Source organism: Orycteropus afer, unplaced genomic scaffold (assembly GCF_000298275.1).
Source record: "Orycteropus afer afer isolate SDZICR_OR568_19922 unplaced genomic scaffold, OryAfe1.0 scaffold00146, whole genome shotgun sequence".
NCBI classification, from domain to species: Eukaryota; Metazoa; Chordata; class Mammalia; order Tubulidentata; family Orycteropodidae; genus Orycteropus; species Orycteropus afer.
This window is the reverse complement of record NW_006921733.1, coordinates 3,086,603-3,100,092: the sequence shown is the minus strand read 5'-3', so window position 1 is coordinate 3,100,092 and position 13,490 is coordinate 3,086,603. Positions and strand designations below refer to the sequence as shown.

Sequence of the window (13,490 nt, the reverse complement as noted above, 5' to 3'; positions counted from 1 at the left end):
CCATCATATTTGAGGGACAATTTTGCTGGGTATATAATTCTTGGTTGAAAATTTTTCTCTTTCAAGGTTTTATATATACCATCCCATTGTCTTCTTGCTTGCATGGTCTCTTCTGAGATATCAGAGCTTATTCTTACTAGCTGACCTTTGTATGTAACTCTTTGTTTTTTCCATGCTGCTTTCAGTATTCTGCCTTGGTCCTTGGTTTTGATGAGTTTGATGATAATAGGTCTTGATGATTTTCTTTTGAGGGTCTATCCTGTTTGGGGTTCATTGGACTTCCTGAATGGATATGTTCTCCTCTTTCATCATATCAGGGATGTTCTCCTCCAGCAAATCTTGGACGATTTTCTCAGTGGCTTTATATTTCTCTTCCTGTTCTGGAAATCCAATGACATATAGATTATTTCTTTTGATGGTATCACACATGAACCTTAGGCTTTCTTCATTTTGTTTTGATTTTTTTTCTGACTGATCCCTTTCCAAAGAAGTATTCAGGTATTTTTCTTTAATCTCATTACTTCTGCCTTCCATCACATCAATTCTACCCCTTTGCCCTTCCAATGTGTTATCTATTTCTAGAAATTTAGTATTAATGTTCTGGATTTCTATCTGCAGTTTTAAAATCATTTCTAATTTTTCATTTATTTTGTCATTTTGTTCTTGTATTTTCTTCCAAAATTCTTCTAAGGTTTTTTCTGTGTTTTCTTTGGTCTGTCTCTCAGTCCTTTGAATATACCTAAATATAATTCTTTTGAATTCCTCATAAGAGTGTTCCAATGCTGCTTCTTCCTCGGGGATGTGTTCTGGGTCTGTATCCTGTTCTCTTGTTTCTACCACATTATCTTGCTTCTTTGTGTGGCCTGTGATGGTTTGTTGTTCCCGAGGCATTGTGGTATTGTATTAAGATCTCTGTTAATTTTTTGTGAACAGCAGCCAAGGGTGATTCAGGCTCATCTTCATGGTTTTTTTATCATTGGCACATTGGTGGAGAAAGAGTTGCTGGCTCTTGCTCAGTAAGTGAAGTTGCAGGAGGTGTGGATGTACTTGTATCTTATGAGGACTGTTGCTGTCTCCTAGTCAATTAGGCAAAAATTACAATTGAATAACCATTGCAAAAACTATAAGCTCATGGACAAAAATATACACCTTCAAATCACACAGGACCAGTAACCCAAATAAAAGAAAAAGGGGGGAAAGAAGAAGAAAACAGATAATTCTACAATATTTGGAGTTAGGTCACTGAGAGGAAAAAGGTAGAGAAGGAGAATAAGGAATAAAGAAAACAAACAAAGAAAATAAACAACAATACAAAAGAAAATAAAAGCAAAAACAAAACAAAACAAACAAACAAAAAATGGGTGGGGTTAACCACGAGGGAAAGAAAAAAAAAAAAAATGGTGTAGACTAGGACCTTTTCAGTTGTGCAGTGCACATCCGGAGAGTTGTTGGGGTTACTGGAAAGCAGAACTTCTTCTTAAGTCCCTTTTATATTGTTCTTGATGTCATCCCACAGTTCCTCTGGTTTTCAGTCATTGGTGTTCAATGCATCAAATCTGTTCTTTAGATGGTCTCTAAATTAAGGATATAATCAAGGTCTATTTCAACTCTCATAAACTTGTTTTAATTATTTTCAACTTCAACTTGTACTTGCTTGTGTATGAACACAACTGTATGTTCCACAACCAGCTCCTGGTCTTGTTTTGGCTGAAGGTATTGAGCTTCTCCATCACCTTTTTTCACAGATGTAGTCTATCTGATTCCTGTGTTTCTCCATCTGGGAAATTCCACATATATAGCCACCATTTATGTTGTTGAAAAAAGGTATTTGCAATGAACACGTCATTGGTCTTGCAAAATTCTATCATGTGATCTCTGGCGGTATTTCTTTCACCAAGGCCATATTTTCCAACTTCGGGGGATTCTTCTTTGTTTTCAACACCAGTAATAATCCAATCACCAGTAAAAATCAACACATCTTGATTGCATATTTGGTCAATTTCAGACTGCAGTAGTTGGTAAAAATCTTCACTTTCCTTATCATTGGCTTTGATGGTTGGTGCGTAAATTTGAATAATAGTACTATTAACTGGTCTTCCTCGTAGGCATATGGATATTATCCTATCACTGATAGCATTGTACTTGAGGACAGATCTTGAAACATTCTTTGTGGCAATGAATGCCATGCCATTCCTCTTCAATTTGTCATTCCCAGCATAGTAGATCATATGGATGTCTGTTTCAAAATGGCCAAAACCAGTCCATTTCAGCTCATTAATGCCTAAGATATCGATCTTTATGCATTCCGTTATATTTTTGACAACTTCCAATTTTCCTAGACTCATACTTTGTACATTCCAAGTTCTGAAAATGGATGTTTGCAGCTGTTTCTTCCTAGTTTGAGTCATGCCACACCAGGCAGTGGAGGTCCTGAAAGTTTTACTCCATCCATATCATTAAAATCAGCTCTACTCTGAAGAGGCAGCTCTTCCCTGGTTATATGTTAGTGCCTTCTGACCTGAAGGGCTCATCTTCTGGCATTATATCAGACAATGTGTCAGCATTATTCATAAAGTTTTCACTGGCCGATTCTTTGAGAAGTGAGTAGACCCTTCCTTCTTCCAAGTTTGCCTTAGTCTGGAAGCTCTGCTGAAACCTGTCCACCATGGATGACCTTGCTGATATTTGAAATACCTATGGTGTAACCTCCAGCCTCATAGCAACAGAAAAACCACCACAGTATGACTAAGTGACAGACAAGTGGTGGTTAGAGGACTTAGAAAATGCTATTTTCTTTGTGGAAATAAAGAAACTGGGAGGAGCATCTGTTCCAGTGGGAGGATAATGGTAGTGGCAGCCTCTTGCACTTCTTTACTGCCTAGGTCCTGTCAAACTCCATAAACAAGGCAGGCATGGCCTTTTTGGACTCTGTTCCTGAGACCACTGGAGCAGTAGCCCTGGGTGATTTTACAAAGGTGAAGTAGCAGTGTGTCAAAAAGCTTCTTGACTAGCAAATGCAGATCATCTAGTATACCTCAGGGTAGCTTTGTGGGTCACAGGGCAGGTATGATGGCCTGTTCTTCTCCCCCCATCTGAGTGCTGCATACTTATTTCTCAGTTGATTCTGGGCAAGGGAAAGGGTGGTGTCAAAACTCCAATGCTTTAATTTTTTACCTTTTGAATATAAAACCAGGCTGTCAGGTGTTCTGTAGGCCATTAGAGATAATGCATGGGTATAGGCATGTGTATTTCACAATATTGCCTCAATTTTACAACTCAAGAAAGTGAGGCTCAGGGAGGTCGAGTGGCCCCCTGAAAGTCATGCAGACAATGTGTCATGTTCTGGTCTAGTTTCTTTGCTGGTTCCTATACAAAGTTTTAGATGAGTTCCCCAGAAAGTGTAAAGCTGAGGACATGGACTTTAGAGAACTTAATATTTTATGTTTTCAAATCTCTAAATTTTAAATTGTTGGTTACATTATAATCTCTAGTTCTTCAGACTCCATAGAAGACTCCATAGGAATTGATGCATGGGGTGAGAGTTGTTTCCTGACTGGATGTTGGCAGCTACCACAGTTCAATAGGCCTCACCATCTATCCTTGCAATTGAGTTTATGTTTTAGCAACAAAAGAAAATTAATTCAAATATGATTTTTTGGATTGGATGTCAAGCAAAAATCCTTCCTTGCATATGATAATACTGTTTTATTTTATTTACACCTATAATTTACAAAACATGCTCAGTGCCTGACATCAATTCTTAAGTGCTGTCTTTGCACCAACTCTAGGAAATAGGTACTATTTTCCCTATCTGCACAAGGGGAAATTGAGGTTCAGGGCATAAGAGGTTGTTCAGGGTCATTCAGATAGTGAACATTAGAACTATGCTACCTTCCTTTTTTTATGTTTAGTCAAACACTTACCAATTCTGGAAATGCTTATAAAACAAGCATTGGTAGACATATCACTACTCCTAATCTTTTTTTTTTTTTTTTTAATTGTGATTTGGGTAAAGATTTACAGAGCAAATTCAAATTCACTTTCCATACAGCCATTCACATACACTTTGTCTCATGACATTGACCACAGTTTGCCACAATGCAACAGCTCCATTGCCACTTCCTCCCCATAGTTACCTCTTCCCAGTGTCCATCCCTCCATGCACTCCTGCCTCCTGAGCTGCCTCCTGGTGCATAAGCAGCCCTTCTTTCTTCCATGATTGTTCTCTCCAAGAAGTGTACCTACTTGAGGTAAATGTCCAACTCATATGCCTATCTTTTGTTTGGCTAGAAACCACAAGTGTGGGTTCCAGACCTGAAGGGCAGCTAGGGGCTATAGTCTCAGTGGTTCCACCAGGCTCTATCCAACCAGCCAACCTGGTCCCCCCCTCCCTTTTTTTTTCTCCAAATGATTTTGAGTTTTGTTCCACATTGTTCTACCTCTATATTAAGGATCTCCTAGATAGATCCCCTTCCACATGGATGACAGTGGTCACTACTCCTAATCTTGACCTGAAAGGAGCCATGTGAAAAGTAGTGATAAAATCTAGAATCTAGTGTGAATGACAGTCTTTCAAACTTCTTCACCTGGCTGTCCTGACACATGGTCAGTCAGGGAATAGTGAGAGTTATGTGTCCAGGCCTCTAAATCATGACAGATGGCAGTACCCAAGCTTGATCATCCCACTACTGTCATCTCCAGCTGTGAGAGCAAACCCTGGGCTGCTGACACAGGGAAAGTAATCTATTCCTACCAAATGCCCAAGCTAATACAACCATCAGTGGTTATTTATTCCAGCATGTAATCTGATGAAGGGAGAAAAACCCTGGACATATCGGGGGGGGGGGGGGAGAGAGTCAGTGCTTCTTTTTGCTGATGATATTGATGCTGTTAATATTATTAGTGACAGTGGGTCCTTTAATACTCACTAACAATTTGAGAAGCAAGATCATATAAATTATTACTGTGCATTGCAGGTAAAATTCATATTTCATGTTGTGATTTCAAATAATGCTTATCTACTTAAAATTATTATTTCATTGAATTCTTAATGTAAAATAAGTATTATTGTCCTCCAGCACCACAGTACAATGGAGAAAAATAGGCCTGAATGACTTGTGTACCTGTCCATGCCCAGCAAGCCCATGGATGCAGAGTCAACTGCTCCTTGACCAGAGAGTCCTGTGTCCTCTCCTAAAGCATATAGATGTCTGCATTGGTCAATGTGCCCCTTATCCTCAAGGCCACAGAGAAGCATTAATACCAATGTGCCACCCCAACCCCAGCAAGAAAAGCCATACTCAGTCACTGCAGTCAGCAGAGCAGAGGGGCAAAGTGAGAAAGGCAGTTCCTCAAAATCTTCACATAAGATCTTTGCCTCTGCCACCCCAGACTTGCCTCCTGCACCTCTTGGCCCCACTCTATCTCCCTCCAGGCCATAAGAGATGGCTCCTGAACCCCTGACCTCTACCACTCTCCACAACACCCTGGGTGTCCAGAAAGTTTTCCCTCTCCTGCAGCACACTTGCTCTTGACCCTTTTTCATTTTCCCTGAGCATATTGGACATCATGGAGGCTGCCTTCCTGTGCTCTGCATTTAAATAAATGGGAGACATAGCATGTCCATGATGAAAAAGATTCAATATGACAAGATGCCCTGGCTTCCTAAATTAGTATACAGATTCAATTTAATTCTAATATAAATCCCACCAGTGTTTCTTGTGAATCCTGATTCTAGCATATGTATGGATGAGCAGAGTGCTGAGAATAACCAAGATCTTCCTAAAAACAAGGATAATTCCAGAATCAGAGCTCTTAGAAATCCTGCACATTTAAGATAAGGGCATTGAAGCAGCAATAGAAAAATTGAACAGAGCAGAATGGCCAGGGAAAAGGACTCTGTGCCCATGTGGACCCCAGTATATTAGTGAGATGAGAAGGATAATTCATCATAATGGAACAACAAAAATATTACATTGGAACATTTATATTGGGATTTATATATATAAATGTGTGCAAAAGTCAGTGTCAGGTGACTCAGGCCATAAGTATGAAAGGCAATGTGCTAATGTTTTTATAATAAATGTGTAATAATTCATGACCCCTCAAGGGTAGGGGAGGATTTTTGAAATAAGATGCAGAAAGAATAAACTGTAAATTTAAAATGTGATAAATGTGACTTAACTAAAATTAATGTTAATTAAAAAATCATGAGCAAAGTGAAAGAGCCACAAGCTTGAAGAAGGTATTTGCAATACAGATAACACATTATATGTATCAGAATATATAAAGAAAACATGAATCAAATGAACAGAAAAGAAACCAGCAAAGCCAAACAATATATTGTTTAGTTATCTCTTCCTAAAGATAAAAACTAGAAACCAAACAATACAATATTTAACATAAAATTGAAAATAGTACCTCAGAAATGAGAGGAAGATGAGAATATTGTAAGGGATATACAGAGAGCTTTGAAGGCTCTGGCATTTTTCTCTATATTAAGCTCAGTGGTACTTACATGCTTATTTTACTGTTTTTAAAACTGTTATGAATACTCTTTTGTACATAAAGCAAAAATACAATAGCGATGTGCATTAGCAAGGAAACTTCCATACTTTTTATCAGGAAACTGCAGTCTTCAAGAGGCCATTTTTCTGGCTTCTACCCATCCACATTCCTGATATAAACACAGGATTTCTACCTATCCTGAGTTCTGATATAACAAATTGCTATTGAGTCAACTATTGACTCATGTGCTTCAGAGTAAAACTGTGCTCCATGAGGTTATCATTGGCTGACATTTTAAAAATAGATCATCAAGACTTTCTTCTGAGATGCTTCTGGTTAGACTCAAACTTCCAACATTTTGGTTAATAGTCACTGACCAATGTGCACCACCCAAGGACTCCTTACCTCTCATATAAGCACATGTTTTTGCCTGTTTACAATGGGTCTTCAGGCTTTTCCAGTGGAGAGCTGGTGGAGAAGTTCCCAATCAAGCAGGCGTATTCAGACATACTCTGGTAGCAGATCTCTGGTTCATCTCAAACCTTTGGGACATCTCCATGTTCTCCCTTGGGATTATACTGTGGAGTTTATGCTATATCCTACACCTTTTCTCTGAAGGTGTCAGAGTGCCAGGTATGGATGTCTATATAGAGCTGTGGTCAGACTGTTGGGAGGTGTGACTGTTGAGCTCTATGAGAGTGTAAGTGATCAGGAACAACTGGCACAGACAAAAGTGTTTGCACCTTAAAGCCACCTGGGCTTGGAACCCACCACTCCTATGGAACCATGCTTGCCAGTGCTCTAGTGACCTCTCATTGCTAATCCATAGTTACTGTGTAGCCACTGTCTGAAATTACTGCAGCCCCTGATATTTTGCCATCAGGGTAGCACATCCCCATGTCCCTCTACTGAAGCAGCCATCCTTCTGTTGCACTGCTATCTCTTCCTTATTTTCTTGAACTCTAAACCCTGCATACAGTGACCTGAATGGCAAAATTGCCCCAGCCCCTGCACAAGCATTCAGGTCAGGTGGTTTCCTCAGCCATGCTTAGTACATCCACCAGATATAGTGTGAATTCCAGACTTGATCATACATGTAGTGTAAGCTCTAATGTGCTAGCACTACAATGGCTGGTCTCTCACCAGAAACCTTTTCTCCCATAATCTTCACCACCCAGCTGTCCAAATGATGGCACCATGCTCTTTACAGCACACAGCCAACTTCTCAGCTATTGGAAGGATGTATCCTTCAAGTGTATCCAGAATTATATAACAATCCTCCTTGTCTCTTATGCTGGTTTTTGCCTTAAACTTTTAAACTTTATGATATCAAAAATTAGTATTGGCACTCATGCTCTTTTTTTTGGTTATTATTTGCTGATTTTTCTTTTCTCAACCTTTGATTTTTAGCTCATTTTTGCCATTGTGTCTGTCTGCCTCTTGTAGACAGCATATTGATGGATAATATTTTCTTATCCATTCTGTTACTCTCTGATTCAAGAATACTGCACTTAATCTATTTACATTGACTGTGATTATTGATAAGTATGAATTTATTGTCATTTTGCTTTTTTTCCTCTCTTTCTCTGTGCTGCTAATGGTTTCTGTGTTCCATATATTTTTCTATGCTGAGTTCATTTTGTTTATGGGTTATCGTTTCTTTCATTGTCATTGTTTTAGTGTTTACTGTATCTTTATGATTTTCTTATTTTGTTTTGTTGAGGAGGTTTATATTAATATATTTGATGTTATTCTGTAGTTTATTTTTATTGTCACACATTTAAAACTCTCCATTCTATCTTCATATCTTCTTGACATCCTCTCCATTGGGAAGTTCTAGAACTATACCATTTATGCCTTCCTTTTGCTTTGTAGATGTCCTTGTTTAGAAATTGACATCTCTAGTTCCCTATTTTCAGTCTTGTAGGTTAATTTTATTTTGAGTATTTCTATACCTGCTTTGGAACTCTGGTGACACAGTGGTTAAAGCATTTGGCTGCTAACCAAAAGAACAGTGGTTTGAACCTATCAGCCACTCTGTGGGAGAAAGACGAAACAGTCTGATTCTGTAAATATTTACAGTCTTGGAAATGTTATGGGTTTCTACTGTGTCCTACAATGTTACTATGAGCCATAATTGACTCAGTAGCAAGAGTTTTTGGTGGTTTTGTATATAGTTTGGTCTGGAGTGATGTTGTCATGTGTCTTAATGTCAGTTTTTGTCTGCTGTGGTTGGGTCTCTGTTAGATGAACTCCCTTTAGTATTTCATGTAAAGTTGGTCTGGATTTTACAAATTCCTCTAATTTAAGTTTGCCTGAAAATGTCCTGATTTTGCCATCATATCTGAGGAACAATTTTACTGGATATATAATTCTTGGTTATCACTGGCCAATACTTTGAGAAGTGGATGCACCCTTCCTCCTTCCAAATCTTTCTTAGTCTGGAAGCTCTGCTGAAACCTGTCTACCATGGGTGACCATGCTGACATTTGAAACATTGGTGGTATAGCCCGAAGCCTCATAGCAACATGAAGCCACCACAGTATGACATACTGACAGATGAGTTGTGGTGACACTTACTTGTCTATGACAAGAAATTTGGAAAACAGCTACCTGACCAAGTGACTATAAGAGATTCATATTTGTACCCTTTCCAAAGAAAGATGATAGCAACAGAATGTGAAAATTGTCAAAAAATACCATTAATATCCCACACAAGTAAAATCTTGCTGAAGATAATTCAAAAATGGTTGCAGCAGTACATTGATAGGGAGCTTCCAAAAATACAAGCTGTATTCAGAAGATGTGGAACAAGGAATATCATTGCTGATGTCAGATGGTTCTTGGCTGAAAATGCCAGAAAGATGTTTATTTGTGTTTTATTGACTGTGCAAATTCATTTGACTCTGTGGATCATGACAAATTATAGATAACACTGGAAGAATGTGAATTCCAGAATACTTAATTACACTTATGAGGAACCTGTACATAGATCAGGAGGATGTCATTTGAACAGAACAAGGATGTACTGAATGGTTTGAATTTAGGAAGGGAATGCATCAGGGTTGTATCCTTTGACCATATTTATTCAATCTGTACACTGAGAAACTAGACTAAATGGAGAAGAACGAGGCATCAGGATTGGAGGAAGATTCATTAACAGCTTGTGATATGCAGATGACACAACCTTGCTTAATGAAAATGAAGATGACTTGAAGCACTAGCTGATGAAGATCAAAGAATACAGTCTGCAGTATAGATCACACCTCAACATAAAGAAAACAAAAATTCTCACAACTGGAACAATAATTAGCAATATGATAAATGGAGAAAAGATTGAAGTTGTCAAAGATTTCATATTACTTGTTTCCACAATCAACACCAATGGAAGCAGTAGTCAAGAAATCAGATCTTGTATTGCACAGTGCTGAAGAGCAAAGATATTTCTTTGAAGACTAAGGTGCGTCCACCCCAATCCATGGTATTTTTGGTCACTTCATATGCATGGATAAGGAAGACAATGAAAAAGGAAGACCAAAGAGTTGATGCTTTTGTGTTGTGATGTTGGCAAAGAATAATGAAAGTACCATGGACTGCCAGAAGAACTAACAAATCTGGTAGAAGTGCAGCTAGAATACTCCTTTGAAGTGAGAATGGCCAGACTTCGTCTCACTTTTCTTGGTTATGTTATCAAAAGTCACCATTCACTGGAGAAGGATATCATGCTTGGTAAAGTGGAGGGTCAACAAAAAAGGGGGACACTCTTTTTTTTTTTTTTGATTTGGGTGAAGATTTACAGAGTAAATTCACTTTTCATACAGCAGTTCACATATACTTTGTCTCATGTCATTGACCAAAATTTACAATGCAGCAGCTCCCCTCCCACTTCCTCCCCATAGTTTCCTCCTCCCAGTGTCCATCCCTTCATACTCTTCTGCACCCTGCGCTATCTCCCTGTGCATAAGCAGCCCTTCCTTCTCCCATGATTGTTCTCTCCAGGGCGTGTGTCTACTTGAGGTAAATGTTTAACTCACATGCCTGTACTTTGTTTGGCTGGAAACCACAGTTGTGGGTTCAATTCCAGACCTGAAGGGCAGGTAGGGGCCATAGTCTCAGTGGTTACACCAGGCTCTATTGGACCAGCAAACCTGGAAAGGGGGACACTCTTAATGAGGGAATTGTCCTCTATTCTCTACTGATGTTACAGCCACTTGTTCCCAACCACAACCATCATGCTCTTCTGAATTCTTTTAATGTTGCCATGAACTGTCTCCTGCTTTTTCACCTTTCCTGCCTTCCTTCTCTCCTCCTATGAGACCAACATAATCACATCACAGCATAAATTAGAGCACATTACTTATTTTCTCACATGAAAGGGTTTTCTGGCTCACTCGGAGGAAGTATCAGAGGCCTTACAATGACCACTAGGCCATTGTGTGTCCACCTCCACCTCTGTCCTGCTGTTCCACTGTCCAGCAGTGCACCTAGCTTTTTTTTTTTTTTTTTTTTTTTTTTTAGATATCACTAGTGCACTCTCACCTCAGCATTTGCACCTGTTCTTTCCTCTGCCTGAGATGCCCTTCCTCCTGTAATAGCCACACATGACATGTCATGCTCCTGGGTCACATTCTGTGTGAGCTGTTCTCAAACTGCTCAGTTTACAACTGTGCCTCTTGTTCCTTCACAGCTTGTATTCCTCCATAGCACATATCACCACCTCACATATTACATATTTTGTGTATGACATGTGTCTCCATCCTCTAGAATGTAAATTTCTGGAGCAGATGACTTTTACCTGTTTCCTTTTCCACTTCACTTGTATTCATTTTCTACTGGTGCTGTAACAAATAACCACACAGAAAGCATCAGTTCTGTAGATCAGAAATCTGGTGTGTTCACCTGGTTTCTCTGCTCTGTGTCCCATAATGACCAAATCAAGGTGCCATCAGGCTGAATTCCATCCTGAGCCTCTGGGGATGTGTCAGCCTTCAGGTTTATCCAGGTCGTTGGCAGAATCCAACTCTACATGGCTGAGGACTGAGGTCCTTGAGTCCTTGTTAACTGTTGCCAGAGGTTATGCACAGCTTCCAGAGGCCCCCACATTGGTGACCCCCTAAGTCCATCTTTGATTAATTAGCAGTAGGATGAGTCCCTTTCTTGTGCAGATATTTCTAACCTGAGTCTGTCTCTAACTCCAGTGGCAGACATTTCTATTTTTAAGGACTCAAGTAATTATGTTGGGCCCACCCAGATAAGCCAGGAAAATCCTTCCTATTAAGGACCATAACCTTAATTTCATTTATGAAAAGTCTTTGGCATGGAAGATACCCACAAGCATGGCACCAAGGGACCATGATACTGCCTGCTTCCCTACCACGACACCTAGGAAATATTCCTCGAGATGGGGCTTGTCATGAATCATGTCCCCCCAAATATGTGTCAACTTGGCTTGGCCATGATTCTCAGTGATTTAGCCATTTTGTAGTGATATAGTTTGGCACTTATACAATGATGTAGTCATCCCTCTGGATGTGATCTCATGTGATCATCCAATCAGTTTTAAGAGGATTAAGGTAGGATGGAACACACTTACGCAGGTCATAGCCCTTTTCTGATGTAATGGGAGTTTTCATAAGGTGTGGCCTGCATCATCTTTTATCTTACAGTAGTTAAAGGAGAGAGAAACAAGCAGAGAAGGAGGGACTTCCTGCCACCAAGGAAAAAAAGCATGAAAGAAGAGTGGAGCATGTCCCTTGGACCCAGGTCCCTGCAATGAGAACTTCCTAGACCTGGGGGAAGATTGATGCCATGACATATGGAGATCTCTAAGGAATGCCAAGACCTCAGATAATGAAAAGAGACAAAGACCTTCACCAAGAGCCAAAAGAGAAAGAAAGTCTTCCCCTGGAGCTGGCACCCTGAATTAGACTTCTAGTCTAAACTGTAAGAAAATACATTTTTATTTGTTAAAGCCATCCACTTGTGGTATTTCTGTTATAGCAGCAGTAGATAACTAAGACAATTTGGTATTGGAAGAATGGGGTGCTGCTGTAATAGATACCTACAATGTGGAAGTAGTTTTGTAATTGGGTAATGAGTACAAGCTAGAAGAGTTTTAAGGGGCCTAATCATAAAAACCTAGATTTCCTTTAAGAGAATGTTGGCAGAAATATAGATGTAAGAGCAAGTCTGGTGAGGGTTTACAAGGAAGTGAGGAGAAAACAGATGGGCAGAAGCAGCAGCAGAGAAATGACAGCACCAGAACCAGAAGACCAGCATGAGATGGTATGGGAGGTGACACATGAGTGCCTTCAAAAAGGAGGCATGATGGGGAAGTGAGGTGTCTCTGGGTACTGGTCAGGAGAGCTAGGCTTGGTGACCCATGGAGCAAAAAAGCTGAGTGCCTTTAGGATGAGTCTTATTGACAGAGTAAGGTGACTCCAGGCACTTATCAGTAGAACTAAAGAGCTTTGTAACACTTGCTCCAAAAGAGCAGATGCCAGGAAAGCTCAAGGGTCCCAAGGAGACAAGGGTCTGAAAGGGCAGGGAATTGGAAAATGGAAGCTGAAGAAATAAGGAACATGGGAAGCAGAGCTGCCTCAGTCTCAAAGAATGGGACCACAACCTCTTGGGATTTCCAAGGGTGGTATCATGGCATCTGAGGATTCAAAGGGTGGGGACAGATCTTCCTAAGTTCTAGTCAGATCTTCACTAACTTGGTTCCAGAGTGAGGAGTTGTTCAAGTGCTAGGGGGATGTGACCAGGTCTGCTGTCCAAAGCTGAGGGATGAGGCTTCTATGCCCAGGGTGCAGAAGAATGGGGCCTTCCAGGGCTGAGGGGAAGGAGTCACCACTCAGCTGGACTAGGAGAATGGGGCTCCCCAAAGCCAGAGGAGCAGATTTGCTATCCCAGTGGGCCTGAAAGGAAGAGCTGAAGCCTAGGACTTAGGGAACTCTATCTAGAATCCAAAGAGCCTGGCCAAC

General features: G+C 40.1%; 1 protein-coding gene across 1 annotated transcript in view; it reads left to right on the top strand.

The window, feature by feature from the left end:
- Positions 1 to 13,490, top strand: part of GABRA5 (gamma-aminobutyric acid type A receptor subunit alpha5) — a 243,067-nt gene that overhangs the window by 117,653 nt on the left and 111,924 nt on the right. The gene's annotated exons all lie outside the window — the stretch shown is intronic.